Genomic DNA, 27,706 nt, shown 5'->3' with positions numbered 1-27,706 from the left:
CATTTTTGCATTGACAGAAATGTCGGAATGCAATATATAATCAGCAATCCGTGTTAATTGTATTGTCATCATTGTTCAAATTTCTATTATGGTTTGCAGTTTGAAATTTTTCATTCGATTGAAACGTTTTATTTCATTTATAATAAATCGATGCGGATATGGCAAAATGGCTTTATCGTTGAAGCCACGATGCTGCACTGGGCAACTTAATTAGACCATTTATTTTTCCAATTTTACGTGCGTTGGCTATAATTTAACTGAGAATTTAATTCACTGGTTGGCCAACAGAAATCATATTTAATGTACTGGATGCCACAGCCGCTATTTCATTCTTTTCCTTCTGGCAGAATTTATTCTCTATTCAGACAAAAAAATGCAAAATTACTTGTTCTATCACAAAAGGTAATTTGAAACTCGTATAGTAAAATCGTTTTCCTAATACCTACCAAAATACAAAAAAATTTATAACTTTTAAGTTAAATGCGGTATTGTTAAGAGTAAACCAGAAGGTAAACAAATCATAAATTAGTGGACCCCACCCGGACCCAGAAACCAAGGAAACAGCTTAGTTTTTAACAAAGCCGGATTGCTTACTTTCTTTTTGTCTAAAATACTTGAAATATTTTAATAGTTTTTGATATAGTTGTTATTAAAGTCAAGTATTTTAAGAAATTTAAAAAAGTCAGGTGGTTATTAACAAGCTATTATTAAATAAAGCTGTTTTTTTAAATAATAGCTTGGTAAAACTCTACCACTACTTTGTTTTTATATACGGCCCTGTTTTATTCTAGTGGGTGCAGCAACACTTGCAAAGGAACGTGCCATTTATGTAGTGTTACAAATTCAAGCCATTGTTTGGTTAATCCCTTATAACGTGTCATAAAATTTTTAGTAGGTTTTTGGAAAATGATTTTTCTATACATGTTTATGAAATCTTACACATAATTATGCACGTGAATATTTCATTAAGTTCATTCAAATCTACCTTTACAGAAAGCTGCTTTGATTTCTCGCAAATTGATTAACTCGGGATACATCTCTAATTCATAATTAATTTTGCTAAAATATTAATAGATATTAATAGAGTTTTAGGTTTCGTTTCTTTCATTGCCAATAATAATATATTAAGAAATTGCCTACTCTGAAAGATCCGGAAATTACACAGGAAATTACTTCAAGTTGCGATGCTTGCCTGCCTAATTAAACGAATTTTATATTATTAAATTCAAATGAAATTTTGAACAATTTTTCATTGGGAAGTTGGATTAATCTATATTAGGACTCGAATTACGTTAATTGATAAATCTTCAAGTGGCACAAACTTTGTGCAAAGGAACGAAATCAAAGTTTGTAAACAAATTTGGGGTAAAATTGATTTAGAGAAGCACTTTTCGACTTTTTATGTTTCTCTCGGTCGTAGGTCATGCAAATCGCTTGTCATAAAATAAGACAAATGTATGTAGTTTTTCACGCGATTAATTTGACTGAAGTTTTGGGTTTTGTCGTCAGAAAGTTTCATCCCAGAGGAAACATACATGTCTCCGAAAACACTTGACATAAACGCGAAAACTTAAAAAACTTATTTCATTTATTAGCTTGAATAATTTAAAATTGCTGTTATGTTACTCTACACTACAACTCCAAATGTTACATTTATTAATAAGAAATGATTAAAAGTACTTACGAGTATAAACGTTTTAAGGTAAAAGCACTTGGATATAACTTTTACGATTACGGAATTTAATCAGGAAAAGTTTTTGCATACTCTCGAATTGACATCAAACGATTAAATAAATAAAACAGAAAGCTTCTCTTCAATAGACGTTTCCTTAAATACGGGACCTAAGTAAACCTGCTAATGGTTCGTCTTAAAATAACATTATGATAGAAGAGGAGTGGTGCGGACACTGCGGAGCAATTATTCCTTATTTTAGTTTTTACCTCTTGAATTTTTCTATGCTGCAGTTATCGATTAATATTTTTGCAGAATTGTAGAAATTGCATATATTTTTTCAATGTTCAAAGGAAATAGAATTTAAAAAATTACGACATTTATCGAGGCGTAGACTCTGTGTTCAGGGCAAGAAGTCTCTCGTAATTACTCTTCTCTGATATTTCCGTAAATAATAAAAACTGGAGAATAATTAGAAAACGTTAGAAAACGCTCCGCCATACTTTAATCTTGCATTGTGTGTTTTTTTCCCGGCTTATAAACGAACTGAAGAAACTTGCAACGAAATTTTCTCTTGGCGAAAATACATGTACCTACTAATCATTTCGTTGTTGGCCATTCGTAAAGTTTTTAATTAAGTCGCAAACTCGAAGCTGCTTTTTTAAAAAAGACAGACAATTGTTACAATTCAAGCAACCGTAAATCGTTCCATGCGATTTTTAATTCGTGATTATGACATTTTTTCGTCTGCAGATAGTATCGCTGACCGGAAACATTAAGCAATGAATAATTTAATACTTGGCTTGGCGTTGCCTTTATAATTTATGGCACGACGTTGTAAAATGTTACTACTTTTGAGGGAATAAAATGAAAAATAATTGAGGATGAAGGCATAGTTCTGCGGGATGAATATGAGGTGAAAGGAGTTACCTACACTTAACGGCACACTAAAACTATGCAAGCGTAACGTGAAAACTTTATAAGCTGATACGTTACCTTATGATCTTATTAAAACTAAATGGGGTCTTTAGAGCTTTAAGTTTTAATATGGGTAAATTTTTCATATAGGCAGACGGTCATTTTTTATGATACGATTAATAGATATTTTAGTGATTAAAACCATAATTTTGTAATGAAGAAAAGTGATTTTTTGCTTAAATCGCTATATATTTTCTACGTTGAAATTGAAGTAAACAACATTACGTTCTTTTATAGTTTCGGGGTTCTAAAAGCTACAGTTAATGTTGTTAAATTAAAAAAAAATATATTAAAATAAATTAAACAAATTGGCAACAATATCGTATTATTTTTATATGGTTGAAAACATAAATAATTTATTTAACAGCTATTTATTTTATCAAATGTAGAAACAAGGGAACAAAATGCTACCAACATATTGTTTGCTACTTTCTATCAAATACTGGTTAAAAAAACCGTTCTTTGCTTTTCAAATTTATAGATATTATTACAGCAATTTTCAAAGAAAAACTTTCTGAATGTTAAAGCTTTTGTTTAGTTTTAATTGTGTCTAGCTCTGGCTGGTATAATTATGCAAAGTGAAAAAACTTACCGAATTAATTGTACTCAGTGATGTTTGCTCTTACTTTTCAGGACAATCCAACTGACCTGGTCCTTAAAAAATTAATAGCACATACAGGTGCGAAAGTTATAAAGGCGAATTATCCTAAATTTGTGATTTAACTTTGCTTTCATTTCGACTTTTCTTTTTTTAGTGTCAACCAGCGTATCGTCAATATTTTACGGGTTTTTTCTTAGTGTCGTACCGAAACCATAAACAGAACAAATCGATAGACTTGATTGAATGAGATTTTTTGTAATGTTATACACTGGGTTGTAATATAAATAAATTGCTTGTTTTTAGAGAAGTGAAGTCAATTTATACGTAGGAGGGAACAGGACACATGCATGTATGCGGAATTAATCTGATTTGGATAATGCTAATAACCCGTCCGTTGAAGATTTATGGATGAATTAACTCAGTGTTAAATTTTTACATGTTGTAAAATATGGGAAAAGCTTTGGAATCTTTAATTGTCGGTGCAGCAGACTGCTTAAAACCAAAACCATTAACGTCACTCGCTTGGCTTGAAATAATTAAGTAGCTCCCAAATCCCTTAAATTACCTCACCTTTATGATATATACTTTAAATTTATATCATCTCCCTTTGGGGCTAATCTCGCTAAGACAACTTATCTCTAATAATTTTAAACTTTGACCATAAGCTTTTTAAAAGATTTATTTCGTACCGGTGTTTTCATAAATTTAGTCAAAGTAAAATGTGTTTCTTTGAACATGATGAAATTTTTCTTTTTAAGATTGGAAAATATTAACTTAATAACTGACCTTTACTTAAGCACTGAATTATTTGAAGACAAAAGTATCATTTTGTCGAAATGAAAAACCTTTAATTTTCCGATAAGAATCGCGGCTCAATTGACGTCTTATTAATTTTAATGGAAAGTGCTATTCAGCTCCCTTATAATTTTTTTATTAAAAATTAGCAAAATTAATTCTTTTAAAACTTTTCAATTTCAACCAACTAAAAAATATTATTCAATTTTTTAACGTAGTTGAGTACAAAATTAATCGGTCTCTTTTTAGCCTTTTTGTAAAACCTACCTTTCTTCCTAAACCCTATTTCCACATTTTTCATTCAAAATTAATTCCATTTCCGGTTTTAAACACAATCTCGCCTTGTAGCCGGCATAATTTACAAGAAATAATTAAAGTGTGCATATCTTTGATGATATCGAAGCTTCGATACAATTCGAATCACAAGCCTGGTTCTCCAAAAATTTCAAATATTCCAACCTCTTTATGAGGTGTTATCATGCGAAAAAGGTATAAATAACTTGCGATGTTTATCATTACAGCAGACATGGGCACGGAGAGAAAAATCGTATAGGGAATACAACTCTAATTACGATAAGATATATATTTTTTGTATTTTGTTGTTATTAACAATTTTTTTAAAATGAATGGGTGTGTGGCAATATATCATTTGAAAAAGTTTTAATTGCGTGCAAAAAATGCCTCCAAATCTTATTAATTGCTTGGAGGGGGACAATTTCAGGGGTGATTTGCGTAATTGATGAGGTCACGCAAATTCAAGGGGAGATAAAATATACAAGTGGATTTGTGGCGTTTGAGGTAGTTTTATAATTGGAAAATTTGATGAGCTGTTGAGGGATGAAAATTTATTTAACCACAAGAAAAACTATTAAATATTATTCGACGCTTTAGAAATAGTTAGCTTACAAACTAATTCTCTACAGTTACCTATCGGGGAAAAATAAAATAATAGAAGCTTTTTTACTAAATAATAATAGAATGACCTCATAGTAATTGCTGTTGTGACAAACCCAGATAATGACTATATAATGCTTTGAAAGCTTTAAATGAAACTATTATTGTAACAATTCTCTAAAAACAAATGCTTTATGCTACTTATAATGATGATATTACATTAACCATTAGAATATAATCTTACTTATTTTCATAACAACAGTTATAATAGCAACAACTTGTTTGTCTTTTGCCGTCGTAATGTTTATATAAATAAAACATTTTATTAAAATAAAGTGTTTGCAAATGTAGATAAAGTATTTTTCTTAAGACATTTTTAATTTAAAATATGTTAAACTTAACCTTTATTTAAATAAATAATTTAAGTGCTATTTTCTAGGGAAATGCATCTAACCCCATTTATACATTATTCACTCCCTTCTCCTTTTGTTTATTTATGCAAGAAAGAAAGAAGTGTAATGTGGCGCCTCTTGAGTATGTGAAAAATTACACCTGTCGATATGTTTCTCGCATAAAGCTTGCGGCAAGTAAAAATCAATACGCCTCAAAAGTGGCGTATCTTCCGACTTTCCTATCGGTATTTACTCTGTTTAATTGAACTTAAAACTGGCCGCAACACAATGATTGGAAAACCATAAAAGTTGAACGAATGGACTTGGCCCCTCCAATTTGCTTGACCGAAATTTTCTCAAAATCGCTCTTTCGTAAAAGTTATGTAAATTTTTTATGAATCGTGGACACATTTTCTCTCTCACTTCCGAGATGTCTGAAACCCGGATATGCAGTTATTCCGCCAGGTTTAGTACAGGAGTTCTTTACGCAAACGGAGTTTTTGAGGGAAATTGCAATTAGAGTCGCGTTGAAAAATTTATACATCTGAAAATGGAAAGACGCCAATTACATATTTTGTTACGACAGGGATCTACTTCCTAGTCCCAAGTTTTAACCTCGGAGTACCTGTTCGTGTAAGCGTGATGTTGACTTATTTAATATGTGAAACAACTGGTGACAAAAAGTTACTTGAAATGTTGTAGACTTCATGCTAATATGCAAAAACAATCTAAAACAGAATATTTCATTTCAAACTATCATCTACGGTATCTCCTATTTGTGTCCATTATTCCATTAAAGTTCTCACTTGAATACCTAGTGCAACTGTTTTTGCAAAGTTGAATGGTTAGGAAACAATGATCAGTAAATTTTTCTTTTCACTGAGTCAGAATAATAAAGATTTAGTGACAGATTTACTCGTTTCAGGTTAAGCAAAAAATCTTATTTCTTTGCAATTTGGGCGTAAAATCAAAACTTACATTTTTTTCCTCAATCCAGAAACATATGTATGCACCTAATCATTAGGTATAATTATCGTTCAGAAATCTATGAAATCACAAAAGTTTGAAGTAAAGTAAAATTTAATTTTTTGATAACGCTAACCGAGATCTTAAAACATTTACGTTATGTCAATTTTTAGTAATTATAAGCTAAAATTTTTGCCAAAATAACAATGTTTTAAACCATATGTACGCAGAATGTTCACTTGAATTGATTGGCGTGGTTTAGAAATTATGAACAAATATAGGTTTTTTTTCTGTTTTTGCCTTAGCATATCATAAATCTTGTTTCTTCCTTTAAACTAGAACAAGAGAATTGTTTTCCAGCGGTACCAGACATAAGAGTTACTACTCATAGTTTTTGCGTAATTAACTGATAACTTCTCCAGAAATCGAACAAAACTTCAACAAAATCAATAAAAAAATCTTTAGAATCAGGCCGACTGAAGTTTTTGCACTTCTAGAGGTTCTAGAGACTTTGAAAAAACGTTGTTGGGTCGAATGTGCCTATTTCTAAAAAAAAATAGGCTTATAAATGTTAGATAAATTGATAAAATCAACAAGAAGACACTTTGACGCGACATTATCGATTTTAATAGACAAATTTGCTTATTATTGGTATTCCAGTTATTGTAAACTAAAATTTTCGAGCACAAAATGTAAACTCGCGAGCAAATAATTAGAGAAAGTCTTCCAAATAGATTTCAATTTAAAGGTGACAAAACTAACATTTATCTTATGCATTCAACTCTTACCTTCCATTTATATCACATGACTCTTGCATTTTGTGTTTTCCTGTTGATTTATTGGATGAAATAGTACAAACAAGAATTCAGAACTTCTTACGTTTTATTTATCTTTTTATAAAAATGGCCATTTTTGTAAATCCAATTAAAATTGTAGAATCTGCAAATACAGTGCACTTTCAGTAAAAGTGGCTGTAAAAATTGCAGTCACGTTACACTGCTTCACCATTTTTTTTACCGCTTTATTAATAAAAAAGCGTGGTATGTCTCATATGAGCCCGGCAAAGGTGGAAAAAATGATAAATTATTCGTTAATTTTTAATCGAAATGTATAGCTGTGGGTGGCACAATATTCCCAAATTGTCACTATTTTTATTTTTACCGTGACACAAAAAAGTGTTTTTCTGAATATAAACTGATACATTCATTATTCTTATTAGCTGTCTGTTCGTTTTGATTTATTGGCCACATTTGTGTTGCTTAAGTCGGTTTAAGATCGATTCCAATGAACGTCAAAAATTTTTTCGTTTGCATAATTTGTATCAATCGGAAAAAAATAGCTTTTTGATCAGATTTGTTTCATTAAGCTTTTCTGTAAAATGTATTAATTTGGGTGATGGTGCAGTTACATTTCCGGCTATGTAGAAGCGAATGAATCGAATCTTGCTATCCTATCGGTCGTTAAAAGTGTCAGCCTTTCAGCACGTCCGTCTATTAATGTTTGATGAAATTCATTGGACCAAATTGCGGTACAGTTTATAGTTTGTCGAACGCGAGACCAAATAGGTGCCGGTGTGTATGGGACGTCCGGCCGTTTCATTGATTTTATCCGGAGTCCTCTGCACACTATGGTTTATGTGCCCCTTTTCACCACGTTTTCTCAAATATTTGATGCGTGTACCGCCATGTTTATTTTATGGGACGCCGTAAATAAATCGCTCGAGTTTGTATTTGTCTTGCACTCGCAAAAACAAATGTAAACATGAATTCGCAACGAGCGTTTCAATTTTTTACGTTTATCCCGGGTAATACATCTTTCAACGTGATTGAGAAAGCTCATAGACTCGGCCTGTGACGAGCAATCTCCCTCCGACGATGATTAATCGGACAAACGTTTACGCCTCCTTAGCATGTATAGCCCGGAGCATTTTCCCAACTTTTCGCATTTATGGGAGTTAAGCTGACGGAAACGTAAACAGAAAGTATTGACACAATCCAGTCGGATCTCACGCTGTGTAGCCCAACGTAATTATTTTCTTTTCAGCTTTTACATACAGGACTGATGGGGGAATTCTAAGGTGTACTTTTGAATGCATCACATTGCAGGAAGATGTTTTTAACGCGAACTGGCGAATGGGCGAATAAGCGATTGCTAACTAAATGTTTTGTTCCCAGGTGTGGTCTACAATGTCGATGTGCATCAGTTGAGGTGTCTAGAAGCTGCGTAATTGCGGATCTATTAAATTAAAGGGTAAGTACTGTAAATTTCCTCTATTACAGTCACTTTAGAATGTGATGACTTGATTTAATTAGACACCTGATTCTATTATGAGAAGCGTCTTATTGTAAAACAAAGCTTTTATGTCGAAAATAGGATCAGAACCCCTTTATATAATTATGGTTTTTAGAGAAACAAAAAGGAAATAGCTATTACCGTTGTAAATAAACACAAAGCCTACATTCTAAACAAATTATTGATATAAAAATTAGTGAACTGAATAAAAATTTTAGCCACCCTTAATAACATTTTTACGAAAAATAAAAACAGAGTGTTTAAAATGCGAAACATGTTTGTAAACTTAGATGTAAACGCTGTGGGTTAAAATGATTTCAATTGAATGATATAAACAGGAATTAGTAATGTTTAGTTGAGAACTGAAACATGAAACCAATAATCTAATACAATGTTGCATATTGGTGGCTAACACATAATTTCATCAAGCAAATTACTTCTAGATTGCCATTCATCCACCATTTAGTAATTACAATAGTGGTTAGTAACAAACAATATTATTTTGATGACTGATTTTATCGATACTATTGACATTAAAACTAAAATGATTTTGCTACTGCACTTCTTAATGACATAACTTCAAAGTTATATTCATTGGTAATATTTTCTTGTTTACTGTTCATACCAAATATACTAGCTGAATAAAACGTATGAAACCAAGTGTTTTTTGCTGAAACTAATTACTTTATTGAAAACATAATTAGTGCAGAGTAAAGTACATACAATAAAAATTAGTATTCGAGTTTTGCACAAAAATAGAATTTTTGACCATTTTGACAATTTTTTTAAACACTACTTAAAATCTCAAAATGACCTATAATTAAATAAAATTGTTTTTAAACAGTAGCTTTTTTTAATAGTTTAGTAAATTTGCGTTCCGAGCTCATTTATGAAAGTTTTCCGAACGTAATCGAAGGAGTCATGCCTTTCAGGGGTGGTTTCGGATCGGTTAAAATAGAATCAGAGATTTTTTTGAATTTTTGAATCCATTCGGAACCACACCTAAGTAGGTACCTGCACAAAAAAAAACGATCTGTCTTAAATTAATCGCATGAAACGACCAGTTTGGTTAAGATCGGAAAATGATGAGCTCGGAGTTTATATAAAAAAAACACTGCTTAGAAACAATTTTATTTAATTTGCTGTCATTTAAAAAAAAATGCAAATCTCTAAAACTAAAAAGAATCTTGAAAAATTGTATTCTTAAAAAAACGATCACATTTTTAGTAGGAATTTTTCCCGGCACTAATTATTTTTTTCGTAAAGTAATTAATTTATGAAGCTAAATAAAGATAACGCTTGGTTCTATACTTTTTATTAGTATAACTTTTTAGAATTGATCCTTATATTAAACCAAAAGAGGAATAAACAAATGATTAAGGTGTGTTAAAGAAATAAACATATTCTTTTGAAGGTTCGCTTATGACTTTATTATGAACCCAAAGGAGCAAAGCTTGTATTCTCATCATTTACAAGGCAAAATTGTCGGAAATTTTATTCTGTATTGTCACATTCTGACGCAAACATGTCTCATATTTCTTTCATGCACCAAACGTTTCATCTTGCCGATCTTGCCGATCGAAATTATGTCGTAAACAGTTTTAATTAAGCTGTTTTTTAATTATTGCCAATCTTTTTCGGGAGCGACTTAAGTTTCAACAAGCTACGCTAATGATAGTTGAATTTTGAATTCATGTAAAATCAATTGCATGTCTCCGGTTAGAACTTAACTGGTGGTTAACAAGAAACCGATAGTTCAGGAGACAATTACCATCTTAACAATCGAGGTCGCTTAACATCTAAAAGCGCTTAATTGATTTGCTTAATAATGTGAAAGTTCCCCTAACACTTTTTTGGATCGACAGACCCTTTTAACAAGGATGTGACAAGAGAAATCTATCTCCAATTGAATTGCCTCGAAATCGGGTTGAAATAAGTTTGGCCGGATTTGCTCCGAACTTGTAAAGAATCTCTTTGAAAAAAAATTACATTGAGCCTCAAACTAAATTTAATTTTTTCAAGATTTGTTTGCGGTGATCTTTTTCCGTTATTTAATTGTGAAATAACCGCAATCTCGTGGGATTGTAACCCTTTCCCATTCTATTTAAATTCAATCGTAAATTGCTTAAATTTTCTACATAACGGGAATTAGGGAAAGCCACGATATCGACGTTTACTTTTCTCCTTCGGTTAGTGCAAGATTTGCGAATTGCATTCGACCTCATTTAATTCAAATTAAGAGGGAAATGGAGCCGGTTTTAGAGCTAATTGCCAAACTATGAAAACATTTTAGCTTTTGCTTTAGCTTCGGTTTTATCGCTTCTCGAATTGAATGCGGGCAATGAAATTTTATTCTTTTTTTTTATATAAACTGAACGACTTTTACAGTGTTGTTTCCCATTGTAACATGAAACATCCAATTGAACACTGTTACGGAGCCATTGTTAAGTGTTTAATTTGCAATCCATGTTTAGGATCGGGTGTTGCAGTGTTTGGTCTCAAAAGAGTGATTAGACAAATAATTTCCACACAGCAATTATGTCACAATGGCAGAATTGAACCGAGAATAAACAGCCAATAGCCCCACAGCCATTTTAAATTACTATGTAATCAACTTACCTCAGATAAAAATTGTAAATACACGAAAAATAAAACCAGAAAAAATACCTATTTTTCCTCTAAAAGATGAACTTGGTGAAATATTGTAAACTACAAAAATTAGATGTACTTGAGAGATTTAAAACCGTAAAATTGTTAAATGCACACAAGCAGACAATGTATCGGGATAAAATTGAATTAATTCCTGCAAATTGCTTCACAATATGCCCTTTGGCCAATTCATCGGCTCAATATTATCGTCATCATTAATTAATTTCATTAGGTGTAAATAAAACAAGTGTTTTGCTTATTTCGGTGTGAAATCGGGCAGATTTCGAGCGAAAACGATTATCTTGTTTCGCCAAAAGGGAAAACATCAAAGCTCTATCGCATTGTAGTTCCACACATAGCTTCGTGAATACATATAAACGTAATATTCTTATTCATACATAAATTCTGCATTTCCGGTGTATGTGCATTGAAATGAAATACACTACATTCGCATGAAAATTTTCAATGAATTTTTTCGAGCGCGGTAAATGTGGTCAAAGTGTGTTGTATTTTTTTATAGCATGTCCGGAATGTTGCAAAACGTTTCAAACATTTGCACGGCAATTTAACCACCCGCAGGACCTGAAATTAGAGCAAAGATATGAGCCAGATATGGCGCATTCCATAAGCGGACACCGACGGTGACTTTCTTTTTATACGGCTAATGAAGGTGTCCGCTTAAAAGAAATAATTAAAAAAAAGATATTAAAAAGATAATATTACAGTATTTGATACAATAATAGAAGTTATCAACTACTTTTTGACGAAAAGTAGTAGTTTGTTTCTTGAAATGAGCTAATCTATAGAAAAGTTCATTTTTCTCTTGATTTGTTGGAATTATTTTTCTCAGCGTTTAAATCCCATCACATTAGCGGTTTTACTTTTTTGATAGCGATGTTAACAAATGTGTTTAGGCAAATTAAATAACAAAAATGTTTGTGAAAAACAGAATTTTAATAAATAGCAATTCTAAAAAATAGTTTTAAGATAAAAAAATACAAAGTCATTTTTAACAAGAACAATCATTATTCAATTAATTAATTAATTTTCAAATGACATCGTTGTCAAAAAAATAAAATCGCCAATGTAATGAGATTTGAAAAGCAGAGAAAAATCAAGACCAAAATCAAGAGAAAAATGAACTGTTCTTCCTACTGAATCAAAATAATAAAATTTTAATTTGCTCATTTCAGGTTAAGCAAAAAATGTTATTCCTTTGAAGTTTTAGCGTAAAATTAACGATAACAATTTTTTCTCTTCTTGTAAACACAATCCGGGGACATACTGTATAATATTCTGTCCGCTTAAGGTAGAAATTTTGTTTTCAACGTTCCGAATTGGATGTCCTCGTCCGTTTATGAGAGAGTCCTTTTAACAGAGGGACAACGACATTCGAAATATAAATCGGGTCAAAACGGGGCAAATAAAAATGTCCGTTTAACAGAGGGGTCCGCTTATAGGAGGTGTCCGTAAAGAGAGTTTTCACTGTATATTAAGGCTTTTTGTTGAGATGAAAGAATAATGACCATTACGTACTTTATACTATACGAAGAAAATAACGGTTCAAAGCAAAGCCATCTAAGTAATCATACAGAAATTATTCTATTATCTATTCATCACGCTTAACATTCTTTTCTACTTGATATTTGAACTTCTTTTATTTCAATAAGGAGTGACACTCGTCGAAATTTTGGCAGCAACTGCAAATTGTTTGCTGCCACTTTTCTCCTAAATTTTGCAATTTAAGTCAGAAAAAGGCTTCCGCACTCCATGAACTCCATTTAGTGTAAGTGAAAAGCTGGAAAACGTGCATCAGAAGAGACGAATATGCTAAAAATATGCACATAATATGAAGCAATATGCAGATATATGTAAAATGACTTGAACCTTTGTCGAGATAACGGAGAAAAAAGTGTTTTATTTGCATAGCGACACCTTTAAGAATTTTTCAATTTAACAGTTATTAAAAATGCATAAAATTATTTGCACCGAGAGTGGAAAAAAGTCAAATCTTGCGGAGATAAACGAGCGGCATTCTTTAATTGCAAATCGTAAAACTCATTAGTTAGAGTTATAAAGCGTTATTTATTGTCTGCTATTTATCAAGGGAACAGAGCGAGAAAATGAAAACGAACAAGAAGGCTTAAATTTTATTACTGAAAAACAGCTTAAAATTAGAAATAATCCGTTTATCCATATAATATATTAAATTAATATATATTATATATATTAAATAATAATGTTATTGTATAGGTATTTATGGTAATTCATATAATTTAGTTCATATTCCACGACTCTTCCCTGTATGCCTTACCATTCATATGTACGCAATTTGAAATTTTTATTTATCACATTGACAATTTGATAACTTACAAACGTCAACTTTGTCTATACCAAAAATCGAAAATATTTCATAGTCGTGGCAAAAGCATACTAGTCTACGACTAGTTTTTTAAACATCATTATATGCTTCTTGAATAATATACTATTTAGTAACATTATGCTGGAATGTAGTAAGTCTTACATATTAGGTTTATAAATTTATTATCTACACTTTATAAAGTTTGATAAATAAATGTACTTTACCAGATGAGGTGCCGTTACAATGCTTTTACCTTGATTTGAATTTTATCAACTCAGTGAGTACAGTAATTAGATCAAGCGCTTATTCTACTTTGTAATCAAATAAAAAAGTAAAGAGAGACTCCAAAAGAAACATTTTATTGGTTTGAATGTATATAAAATTTGTCCGGTCAGACAACGTGCAGTGTATGCCTATTAATAAAACCTTTGTACTATCAAACCCAAAGCAATAAAAACATTATTTTGCTTGGCAATATTGTGATTTATGGTAAGAGATGGATGCAGTTGAAGTTTAAATATTTGGACTGTAAAATTTTAACTGCTATACATTGTGGATTGCCTACCTATATTGTTTCCACCATACTTCACTCCCTCTGGGCCATAAACTGTTTTGCCCTCTTTTCTACTCCCATAGCTAAATCGGTATAATTTAAATGTACGAGTCAATATTTACTTTAATTACTAGAATGTATTGTGGTTTGTTGATTGTAATGTTTTTCTACTCCTATTTCTTCACAAAATAAAATATTGACAGAAAACAAAACGGATGAAATTGCCGGAAGGCCAGTGCAAGCTTATTACTATAGTATTAAAATATTTGCGTTATTTCGATTTCAAAGCTGAAATTAAATAAACAAATGTAATATTCTTTATTTACATAAAGAAATCTATATTTGAGAAATGTCAGAAAAAATAAAGATAAATTAAAAAACCATACGCTAGATTATTACAAGCACAGAGAGAATGTTAAACAGTATGTGATTTGTTTTGAAATGAGAATATTAGAACTCACCTTTAAGCAAAATAATTTCAACTTGCATCTCTGCAATTGAATAAAAGGATGTTTTTCTAATTTATACCCAGACACGTATCAGTGCTTCTGATGAGCTTCTGATGAACCGCTACCTGAGACTTGCACGAATTGGAATTTGCTTAGCTTTGTTGCAGATATTTCTATTTAAAGTTTGTGAATTGCAGCAGCTACAAATTCTTTGTTTGAAATTTGTTGTAACTGAATGAGTAAAGTCTACTTACATATCGAATAAAAGTGTTTTAAGCTCAAAGAAGCTTTGATGTTGCTACCGACTGCTTTTAATTTGACCGAGAACTGGGTCGTGTGTTTTCAAACTTAAAACAAGAATACAAAAAAATATTGGGGGCCAGGTGGCTAGTCTTTAATGTTCTTTTGTGAAAACCCTGCTAGTCACCGAATAGGGTATTAAAAAGGACTGTGGTGGTAATAAAAAAAATATGAATTATCAAGAAAATCCTTCAATTACAATTAAATAACACTCACCCTGCGACAGCTTAATATCTAACAAGTCTAATTGTCCACACTAGTAGACTAAACGCTACAAATTCACGCAAAAATTGAAATAAAAACCTTTTATGAATATTTGGCGTCACGTAGTACTACGCAAGGCGCAAATAGAAACCAAACGGACCTGTGATTTTTAACGATTTATAGTAACATTATGGCCTTCGATGTTTTAAAAGATAATTTTATAAATAGGTTTAATCAACAGTCGTAGAGCTTCTACTAGTTGAAAAGCAATTATCAAATCAAGACAAATTGAACAAACAATAATTTACGAAACTATTAAATTTAAAAAGAAATTTGGAAAGATCCGACCTTATGGATAAGTAGAAATCCACAAATAACTTGACAGGCAAGAATCTAAAGAAAAAGGTATTCAAACTTGAAGATTTTTCTTAACAAGAAGACTTCCCAGGAAGGAACGCGCTGCTATAACGAGGGAAACTTTTCTGAATTAATCTACAGTCACACCACCAAAATCGGCCAAACAGGACTCAAGGTGAAGGTGGACCTGTATAAAGGAGCTGTATAAAACTCAAATTTCAGCATTTTTGCCAGCCAAATTGACTTGTGACAGGACAACGATACGGAACGGCAATTAAAACCATTCTTTAGTCAACAAAGTTTTGCTAACTCGATCCCTTTTACCTAACAACCAAAAAAAAAACTGATCAACGGTATTTCGACTAAATAATGCCTCCCGCATCGTAGAGAAAAATTCTTAAACATTACAATATTTGCGTCAATTTTCTTGTAATTCATGTCTAGCAACAGCGCAAGAATTAAATCTAACAACTTTGTTTTCTTGAGTGGAGTATATTGGAGGATTTGCATTTTACAGCGTGTCGACTCATTGACACATTTGAACTTTTCTACTTGAAGCAGCTTAGAAAGTTTGAAGCTCTAACGCATCACTGGCGCTGAAATGTCACAAAACGTGTTTGAATAAAGATTGATTATCAGTGGGAGGTCTGTCAAATAGAATAGCGCATTTGTATTAGTCTTAATCAAAAAAATGGTGCGATTTCGTGTTTTTCTCGCGGTTGAATTTAGTTTCAATAAGAAGAGCGCAAAATGGCTATTAAAAAATAATGGCTCTCGGTAGAGGTAATGAATGTAAAGTTTTAGGTGAAAGGACGCAAATTGTTAGCTTTATTTAAATTGTGGGAGAGGCTGGAACACACATTCAAGTGTGATTGGCCTTAAAATTTTTTAAATTTTTACGATATTTTTTCTTGTCTCATATTATGCAAATTGCGTTTATTTTATTGACGCAGCGGAAAACTGAACCTTAAATTCATATTTATGGCAAAAACTTTTTAATTTTCAATACGACAACATTATATTTATTTGAAGCTTAATTTAAACAAACTACATACTTTGAAATTAAATTACAGGTTTTTAAAGTACCAAACATACTCGTAATTTACTGGAATAATTAATAACCTTATATGTAATAATTGTAATTCGAAATCAGCTGGAAAATTGAAATAAGCAACATTTTTGACATATGAGTGCATATTAATAACAAACAAATAACTACATAATATAGTTGATTATCATTTAATACTACAAATAATTTACGCAAGAAAAAAAATTCCCCGAGTCCGTGGTGTACTTATTTCCTTAAGACACTTATTTGTAAAAACACACATGTGCCATACAAAAGTTTATCCAACACCTCGTAATGGCTTAGAATATGAATAAGACTTGAAATCAACTTATTATCGATTATTCTCCTATTCTCGAATAATAAAAATATTTTGCAATTTAAATTGCATTTCTTATGTCATGTTTAAATTATTTATTATTAAGAAAATAGTATTAATTAACACCTTTCTCAATGTGGACGAAATCTTTCATGCAAAGAAGCACTTTCAAAGTATATGTTTATAACTAAACTTTTTTTTAGATGTTAGTGACTTATGAAGTAACTCACACGAGAGTTATATGGTACTTTATTTATTTATAATTACCATGTAATTAATTAGGGATTTATACCTTTTTCAAATCAAAACTAACTAAATGTATTTATACACGGTGAAAAAAAAGTATAGAACCAAGCGTTTTTTCGTAAACTAACCACTTTACGAAAAAAATAATTAGTGTAGCGTAAAATACAATTAAAAAGTGACCGTTTATCACGAATGACATTTTTCGAAATTCCTTTTAGTTTTCGAGTTTCGCAAAAAATTTTTTTTTCAAATGGCAACCTACTGTTACACAATTTTTTAATTAAAAACTACGATTTATTAAAAAGTTGCGTTCCGAGCTCATCACAAAGATTTTCCGAACTTAACCGAAGGGGTCGTTTCATGCATTTGGTTGTTGGAGAGCCCAGTTTCTTGTGCAGGTGCTTTGAGGTAGTTCCTGATGAATCAAAAATCCAATAAGAACGCATTTTCTTCTATTTCTAGTCAATTATTTTTATCAGTTAACGCGGATTTTTTTATGAAACTCAGTAAAATAATTTTACAAGAAAAACAGATTTTATTTCATTAGTCTTCTTATTTATATGTTTATAATCCTACACAATATTCTTAAAATATGAGCTAATAAAAACTTGTTTTTTGCAGCTTCTTTTATTTTATTTTTATAAACTTTTCTCAAATAATAAATTCACAATAAAAGTCTACACGCAAGCTAGATGAAGTTAATAAACTGTAGATTTTTATTTAAAAATATTATAACTAAATTTATTAATAAATCTAAAACTTTATGAATTTGCTTTGCTGTCATTAAATGAATTTAGTAACAGTAATAATTTTAACACAAGGGAATTTAATAACCGCCGCAACTTTAAAATAATGAAAATCCAGAAGCTTCAAGTTGAATTTTTTATAACAAAGTGTTATAAAGTATATGTATTAAATTATGCCTTATTTCACGTAAGCATAATTCATATACTTACTGACTTTGCATTTCTCCATGCTTTCGTATTATCTCAGAAGGATAGTAAAAAGTTTTAAAGTTGTAATAATTTGTTTAAAGTCGCCAGAGACCGTGTTAAATGTCCAAATACTAAAATTTACACTTAGTTAATCAGAAAGACAATTGCGATACAAAATATTGCATTGAATATTTGAAAAACAACCTACAGCTGAATTCATTTACGACCCCTTATTTTTTCTGCGATAATATTTCATCATTTCCGTAAAAACTTGTGCTTGGAGACAAATTTTTTGATAGAATGATTTGTAATTGTGCGCTCATAACTAAGACTTTATGGATATGGTTTTAAATGTCAATGTAAAGTTCCACTCAGGTGTAACAGTGAAATATTTTGATACGAATTTAAGTTCAGTTTAATTAATTTTCTAATGAATTTATTTACCAAAATCGAATTTTTTCAAATGACAGTAACGTGCTCTACACACATCCAAAGGAAGAATTTTCGTGTAAAAACTTTGTTAATTTTGACTGGTTTAGGTTATTTATCCATGCACGCAAGCTGTTTTGGCTATAAGGCAGTATGTGTTGCTGACGGCGGTGGCGTTTTATTTTAGATCTATTTTTTCTTGTTTAAAATAGTCCGAGCGAACAAGTGGGTTATTACTTTTTCGTGCTATTTATTTAAACCAATTTAGTACGGTTTAAGAGTTTCAATTTTTTATTCAAGATCGAGAGCTTTTAAGCTGGGAACAGATTGGAGATTATTACATCACTTTTTTCATATTGCGGTATATGGCCTAAAAAACAAAGTAATAGAGTTGTTTTGATCCGGGTGCCGCTTATCAACACTGAGTGTGTGTCAAGGAAGAAGGATGCATCCTGGAAGCCAGCAAGATGAGCTTACCGCTTCGCAGGAATTTACACGGCAAATACCAAGTAACAACCACAAACAGGTTTACTCACATATCAATAACTGTGTACGCCTTTGCATTGTAAATCAACGAGGAAAATAAATCCCAATGCAAAACTACGCAAAAAACACGACTCTAATTCAAGGGAAACTCTGTTAAAATCGCTCTAACCATCTCTAGAGCGACTTGGAAAGAGGTTAAAGTTCTCCGCTATATGATGGATGATCCGTATACGGCATGTGAACACTTTTTAATCTACTTTAATGCAATAATCTGGTCGAAATTAAATTTCTTTTGATAAAGGCTTGCAAAGAAACGTGTTTCAAACTCCCAACTCCATGAAGTCATTTCATTAGGCGGTTTTTGTGAGGTAAAGCTAAACTTTCAAGGGATGAAGTGGCACACTTTGTTCAACAAAATTTATGCCGCTGATTGAGAATAAGGGGAAAACGACTCTGATGTTTATCAATTTGGGGATGCGAAAATCTGACGGAAAATTACTCGGAAATGATTAACTACAACGGAATCACTTAGCTTTTTTCGAAGATTAATGCGCCTGTTTTGGCGACTTGCGATGGCGGCAAGCACGCAATAATATTTATTCAGCGCGCTTTACAGCGCTTTAGGGAGCAATTTAAAGGATTTGTAAATTTTTTATTGTTTCTACAAGTGTGTACGAATATAATATTAAGCATATTTTCTGGTTTTTAAGTAGAAAAAGATTCAAATATTTCCTGATAGAGAATAACAATGTTTTTCTGATTTTTATTATAAGTAAAACATTGTCTTTAAGCTGCGGTTGCATAAATAATATTCTTATATTTTTTGCTGTAAATGAATATGCTAGCGATGGTTCTTGTTACGGATAACACTATAGAAAAATTAATAAGAACTCATCTTCAGCGCCGCCAAATTTATCAGAAACACGATGTCGTTCGGCACTTTTATAGTTATTGAGCAGTCATCCTTAAAAGATATAAGTTTACGACGCCAACAACATTATTCATCGCCGTTCCGACGCAACCCTTCACTTTCTCAGATCACTGTTCAAGCTAGTTGTCGAACTCCGATCCCGCAGCATCTCACATCTTCCCTCAGGAAGCCGATTCCGTCAAAACGCGTGCCATAATAACCGCTGAATATGTTTGACAGCACACGTAGATTAATCGTTCGCGCATTTCGCAATTATCGGCTTCCTCCGTGCGTTCTTCTAAGAGCACTTTAGCGAAGAGAATAAATTGTGCGGAGACTTCCAGGACGCCGATAAAATTATAACAACCTCAATATTATTTATTTTTTTATCACTTCTTGGGAGAAACGAGCCGGTGAAAAGAGACGTGTTTTCCCGGCGCTGAAAGTGAATACCCTCTCCCGAATTTTTTACGGATAAACGCGGAGCATAAACTTCTTGAAAAATGCACTTACAGATGTAACTCGACGGCGGATGAGTGCCGTTTGATTCCGGAATAAATCGGTCGGTTCATAAGCGAGACCGTATTAACTCGTTAAATTCAGCTCAGAAAGTTATTTCAGCATCAACTACATTATTAAAATCGCTACTGGTCCGCTGGAATTTAATAGATGAAAGTCATTATTTTGCAGCAAAAACTTGCGCATGTGGCCACGATTTTAATTATTCATTGAGCGTCGTCTGGGCACAATATTGGGAAACAATAAATCATAGAACCCTTAATTAATTTTACGGCGCTCTTTAAGTTGGCTTGATGGGGTCGTAAAGTTGCTACGAAATATCTATGGATACTCTCCACTAAATAATAAAATGTTAACTGACAAACAACTCGTAAAAGTGTGTTAATTAAACGGGTACGAATTCTGTTCACATAACCTCAATATGAATCCTAAACTGAGTTGGGAATTTAGGACTCCTAACTTGTCTTCACTGAATAATCTCGTTTGCAATTGTGTGTTTTGATAAGGGCGCCATCTTGAAGCAGCACCAATTAGTAAAACACTGACATTGCTGAGGTGACATGTATGAAAAAAAAAATTTTTTCTACTTCGAGGTCACAATGAAAACAGTTACACAAAATGCAACTGTGTAACACTGTTTTTGGCAACATTTGATGCAATATTTTTACCATCACTAGTTGCATCCTGTAATTTTTAGGTGAGAAGTTGTTGTAGGTCAACGCATTTCATCGAAACTAATGCAATTTGAGCTATTTTAAACGGATGGGTAATCGAGTCATCTTTGGATCTGAAAACGTATGTCCGTTTTCAAACCAACTGCATGTAAGACTTCAAATAAAATGACAAGTCGAAATGTAAAATAGTAAAACGGACTGGAATGGCCGACGTACAAATAATAGGACCGTTCTTTTTTGAAGGTGAATCATAAATTTAGTTATTAAAATTATCATCTTTTTGATCATGCCTCTTAACCTTTTGACTTGTCATTTTATTTGACGTTTCACAGACATACGTTTTCGGATCCCAGGATGACACGACTACAAATTATCATGTTCTCTTGATATAACAATAATACGACCTATTTAAAAAGCGTTCAATAAAAAATAGTATAAGAAACACGTGTTAGAACTTCTCATTGTGATACTCGTGTATTTGTAACACACTGAGAGTGTTTGTAACAGTCTTTTTAACATTTTATTATTTATTCCATCCAAAAAAAATCTAAGAGTAACCTTCAACTTATTTCACTTTTTGAGAGTAATATGAGTAAACCAAAAGTTTAATGATATATACAGCCGAAAGATAAATATAACATTTTTTTTGTTTTTGTTATACATTTATGACTCTATTACGTATTTTACTGGTTTATTTTAGTATTATAATTTTCTACTCAAAATTACAATTTTGGTGGAAGCGTCGGGAAAATCTAATCCTCCAACTGTTCGCCAAAGTCCTTTGTAAATTACTTATGTTTAGTTACATATAAAAAGCCTATTTAATATACACAATTTTTTACAAAATAATTTTAAATCCAAACTTCTTATTTAGATGCGTAAATTTTAATTAAAATAGATCAAAATATCTGCAAAATCAAAGGTGTGATTCGTTTAGGTCAAGGATTTTGATACAGAAAGTATTTGAATAAAAATACGAAGAATGTTCTACTTGTTATTTCCGTTGGAAAATATGCCGAATTTATGAAATGAAAACATTTAAAGGTTGGAGAAAAATGTCACCAGCCATTAAAAAAAACATTTTATTGACATTTTCTATAAAGCAAGTGAATACAATTGTGTCAGTAAAAACAAAAATATTATTATTTTTATATTATTGATAATTATTCGTCTCGATACAGTAAAGCGTAAACTTTGTCAAGTCTGACGAGAAAAAAAGTTACAAAGGAAACACTGTTTGAGCAACGTAGACAGTATAATTATCCTAGGGTTTCAAACGGCATTGTTACAATTTGCGTCTATTTCTTGCTAGATTTGGAACAAAAAGACCATAGCTTTCCACTAAGTGACTTTATGCGAACTTACTACACGTTATAGCTAAATAACACAATAACCAACTTAATGTGCTCTATCGTCTGTTCTCTTATCTATAACCCTAAAACCTTTAAAGTTTTTGTCTTGTGTCTGCAACTCGATCCTTTCGCTAATAAATACGACGCGACATAATTATGCATTGCAACTTTTTACGTAATTAAACTTTAAAATATTAAAGCTCGGAAGTAATTAAATGTCGATAATTACTATTAGGTACGGAGAAAGTCCACCGATATCCATTATTAAATAAACGAATACTCGCGATTTAAAATGTTCAGGCTTTGATTATTCTTGTAAAGCCGGCAAACTCGAGTCCTGTTACTTAAAGTTCTCTTTGTTTGTCCCAAATATTCTCTTTTTAAATCCCGCCTTGACAAAGGCTTTCATTTTCTCCAAAATGTATCATTTAAAGAAGCAATCTGACTTGTATAAAATATTTAGGTAAATTCCCCTCACTTACAGCTGATTACTTATTAATTCTTAAAACGTACAGAGAGCAGTTTGGACTACACAAAGCATTTTCCTAAAGGCCTGTACATTTTTATTTAAATCGCTTTGGCCAGTCCTAAAAGAGCTTTGAGAATATAGGCACTGACTCAGATATATTGAATATTGGTGTTCATATCGATGCGAGGTGAGCGGGATTTGAGGTTATGAAAAGAAGATATTGGATTTAAAAATATATTCAACCATTTGTCGGCTTTATCGCATGTGTGCCCTCTCGAGACCGAGAACTAATTAACTGTTTTAGAAACTTGTTAAAAATGGAGATTATTACTTGAAGCACTCTTCAGATGAGGCTGCACGGACACGTCTGTGCCACAGACCTCTATTATATTTTATAATCAGCTTTAGTACTTTATTCCGGCCAGGACGGTGCCCTGTTTTTGTTGCAGAAAGCGAGATGCGCATTTATAACGAGTGTAATATGAGCTGAAGTAGAACACTAAGTGACTTTTTATTTCGGATGATTCAGAACGCTTTTAAATACAGTTTAGGTAAATAATGGAACGCGTTTTTGTTGCCCTACCCTGATATAATTAAACGGTTATAATTTACGGTTTTATCTTGTCTCAAAAATAAAAAGTGTGTTTCCAAAATATACATACAACTCCACAATTTTTTGATAAATTCGTTGTCTATTATGTAAAGTTAATTTAGCATATTATTCCCCACTGATCCTTGCTTTAACGTCTCATTTTTCAATCTTTCAGGATCAGCTAAAAAAATATTGCTCCAGCCTGTAAGCCTCTGTCAGACCCCTTTTCTAGGTACTCGAAATTTAATTTGTAGCAAGTGTTTACCATCTCTTTGCACATATCCATGTAGGATCAAGCACTTTTCTAAGCTAATAACGTGATAAATAAAATAGGTCTGGAGAAGGTGTGGCCGTTGCGTTATTCAACAGTCCAAAAGCATAGCTTCCGTAGAAACGTCCGGGACACGAGAGAATGTTTCGGCCTTTCTAAAAATAAAGTGAACACCACTATTGTTGAATTTGTCACACTTGTGCTTGTGGCATTAATAATCTTCACAATAGTTTGAAAATTGCGGTCGGTGTAAAATGCATGTTTTTGTGTTGTTTCAATTCTGAACACTTCGTTGTTGATTCTGCAATATCTGCTATGTACATATATCTTAAGGTCAATTGTACTTTTTACATCACCTGGAAATCAATTTTTGGCTGTACCTGATGGTAATATTTGATTTGTTCTGAACAATCTACAATTATGAAAAAAAAAACAAACAAATTAATTTATTAATAACAGTTGTAGGATTGACTTTTGCAACTAGTTTTATACTTTTTGACATATTCAATTTTTGTAAATAATAGGTTTAATGAAAAAGTTTTTACCCTGCAAGAAAATTCAAAAGTTCTACGAATGTGTCGTGATTGTATCAAATTATTGTCTCACTAACGTGACAAAATTGCTGTGATATGGTAATCATTTTGTTATAAACGCCAGTGAAACGGCAGAGCTTTAAACGATATTTTGTATGAGATAATCTTGACGGAATAAGCAAAAGAGTAAAAAGAATTGTTAACAATAGCGGAAATGTGAAATTTTTTACAAGAAGTTGTCGAACAAAATAATGTTTTAGAGACAAGTTGAAAAAAAATCATTTTCTCTTAAATTAAAAAATGCTTTGTCTTAATAGAAAAAAGTACACAAAGATAAATAAACGCTTTTTACTACAGTTATACATTACTATTTAAAGAAAATAGAAATATTAGATATTGACAAAAATAAAAATAAACTTGCAAGAGCAGAATGTTTAATTTAAAAATAAGAACATTATTTTTTAAATAATCCTTGCTTTATGATGATTTTCTTATGATAAATCGGATTTTCTCACTTGTAGTGTCTTTTGATTCAAAATTTCAATAGTTGTAATTTCAAATAAACAGAAAATATAAGAAGACATAAACAGTTAAGATGGATGGTTCAAATACCTATATGTGTGTACGCCCCAGAGAAAAATGCAATATAAGGTAGGATACCAGGAACATGGAAAAAATGTTAAAAAAATTTTATCTATAAAAATTTCGAAGTTATGAGGGTTTAAAGTTTGCACTTTGACCCTATACTATATTTCTGTTGAAAAAATAATTTTCCAAGTTTTTTTGCAATAGGCTGTTAAATAAAAGAGGAAACAAGGAAGCTGTATCTTAAATTGTAACTCTGTTCAATGTTATTTGTGGCTTTTATTGGCAAAATTTTTGTCCCTTGAGTAAATAATTGTAAAAAAAGATACAAGATCATCAGTATCATTAAATAGATATAAAAAAATGTCAAATGTCAAAAAATAAATGTCAAAATTTTTTGACAGATAGAATTTTTTTAACATTTTTTTCATGTTCCAGGTATCTTACCTTACTTGAAAATTTTTTCTGAGGCGCGAGTTCTGACGCAGCCTGTATATTTCAATGCTATTTTTCCAAATTTTTTTCTCTGCGAGGATTCAAATAGTTATTTTGCTTTCTTCATAAAGACAGTCATTTGTTTTAATTAATTTGGTGAACATTTGGCTTTGAAGCTGATTACTTGTAAAATTGGATTCCATTGATTTTAAAACAAATAGGGTAGGTATATTTGCTCAACTATCATGCAATATTAAACCGAATGCGATCGTAGATGTAGTGCAGATACGTTACCGGAGCGTCCGGTCGTTCACCACGTCGAAACTGTAAATTCGTATTTTCAATATTGAGTTTTAGGTTTATCCCTTCCGTTTTAGTGCGCTATTTTATCTGAAACGATTCTTTTCTGCGTTAATTGTCACTGAACAAAGCGGATTCACGATAACTTGGCCGCTATTAAAAAATAATCGGAAAGCGATCCGATCAGCTCTCGAAATTGATGTTCATATCCGTTTTTATGACTATTGCTTTTAATAACAGATCAACTGTTTTCGATAACAATTACAAAAAACGCTTTTTTGTAAATTACATATTAGTCGGACGGCTCCCTGGGGTATTATGAAGCAAAATAATTGAGAATAATAAAAAATGTTGCATTCGACTGAATTAGAGTGATATTTCATGTTTATAGCTTTCTAAATATTTTCCGATGATAAATTTCATTCAAAGCTAATCTTTACAACTTGTGAATGGAGGCGTAAAAAGAGTTTAAGTGAAAAAAAGGGAAATCATAAGAGTAGGATTTTTTATTTTACAAAGCAACAACGTGAATTAATGTGGCGTTATAAGAAACTTGACATATTAGGGTTTTACCGTTGTAAACTTTATACGGGCATATATTTGTTTCAGACTTACACAAGGTTAAACTAAGCCAAAGCTACATAAATCTGACAAGCTTAACAACAAATCTCTTTGCTCATATATGCATATAGAGAGTTGTCGCAGAAATTGACGTGCTTTGCCAGACTATTTGGCATTTGCCGTCTTTATATTCCACATTCCCCTGATCTGAGACTCGCTAGTTGTGCTCAATTTACTCTCTTTGACGTATATGAAATTATTCTTCCGACGAGCAGGAATAATTAGCAAGATTCTGAATGTAACAGATTTCGGAATGGTCTTGCAATTGCATTAATACAAACAGGTCATTAAAGTCTAAAACTCTCCTGCATATCGCAAGACTTGCTCGGGCCGTATGCACAGTTTGTCATCAGCAAGAACGCTCGAAGCGAACGTATAACTAGTTTTATAACCTTTATGCAAATGAAGCGGCAACTTAGCCTAAATTAGTTATGTGAGTTTCAGTTATGTATGATTACTTCAACAAAGTTGTATTTTAATTTGGTAAATTTTCAAAACAGGGTTTTTGTGCGACGCAAACTTACTTTAATAGACATGTCACTACCTTCCTGAAGAAAACCTGCTTTTGACACTAGTGATACTTTCAGAATTAGCTATGTCATTTGAGCTTTTACATCATTCTTTAAAAACATAATGTGTGAAAGAGTTTCGCAAGGAGTAGGTAAGCTAAATTTAACTTCATTTTTGGTGGATGCGCCAGGAATTAGTTGTGCAGGAAACTTAACATTATTTGTAGTTAAATTACTTATTACTAAAACCATAATTACTTTTTAAATTGTTCTTATTAACATATACTTTTTACTAATGAAACATTGATATTTCAGAATTTTAGTCTTTCTTAATTTTTATTTGGCTGATAACTTTGGTGGATGCGCCGGGCAAACATTATTATTGCTAATAAAAATTGTAAAAAAAATTGTCGTAGAGGTAATTTGGTAATGATAAAAAGGCCAAAAGTCGACATCACGCAAACGCCGCCCTAAACAAGTGTTTACACGATCGCCAAACACATTTTATCTAGAATGATAAACCCCTTTCCATTAATTAGCACCGACTTCTGAAAATAACAACTGCAACGGCAAGGCACGAAACAAAGCCATTAATTCCAGAAAGCTCGTCTCACTTTCCATTTTTGCAAAGTGCATCAACCTCAGACGAAATGGTTTTCAAGCATGAACCGATTTAAAATAATCAGAGTTCTGACACACCTCGAATCACTTCCATCGAGATTTCTAACTGATTTATCCTTTTAAAAATTGTTATCTTGTTTTAAAGCAATTTTAGTTGTACGTGCGACGGTGTATTGTATAATAGTGAACCCCTCCGGAAACCAATTTAGTTAGTTTGAAACTTTGTGTTTGTTGCAGCATGACGTAACAAGCATAGACAGGTTGTTGGCTGCGATGCATGAGGTCGCTTCTGATTTTCCTTGTAACGATAGAGGGAGAAATGTACAATTTAGCGTTTCTTGCGGCAGAAACTAGAGCACCCCATCGAGTT

General features: G+C 31.8%; 1 protein-coding gene across 2 annotated transcripts in view; it reads left to right on the top strand.

The window, feature by feature from the left end:
- The window catches only part of LOC123014101 (chaoptin-like), a 116,190-nt gene that overhangs the window by 22,582 nt on the left and 65,902 nt on the right, over positions 1–27,706 (top strand). For both annotated transcript variants that reach the window (XM_044412987.1, XM_044412988.1), the window contains one exon: positions 8,473–8,548. The gene's annotated coding sequence lies outside the window, so the exon portion shown is untranslated. The remainder of the gene's footprint in view (positions 1–8,472; positions 8,549–27,706) is intronic.

This window comes from Tribolium madens, unplaced genomic scaffold (assembly GCF_015345945.1).
Source record: "Tribolium madens isolate multiple individuals breed KSU strain unplaced genomic scaffold, Tmad_KSU_1.1 Scaffold_97;HRSCAF=244;Tcas5.2_LG3a, whole genome shotgun sequence".
In the NCBI taxonomy this organism is placed as follows: Eukaryota; Metazoa; Arthropoda; class Insecta; order Coleoptera; family Tenebrionidae; genus Tribolium; species Tribolium madens.
This window is presented reverse-complemented; position numbering and strand designations above follow the sequence as displayed.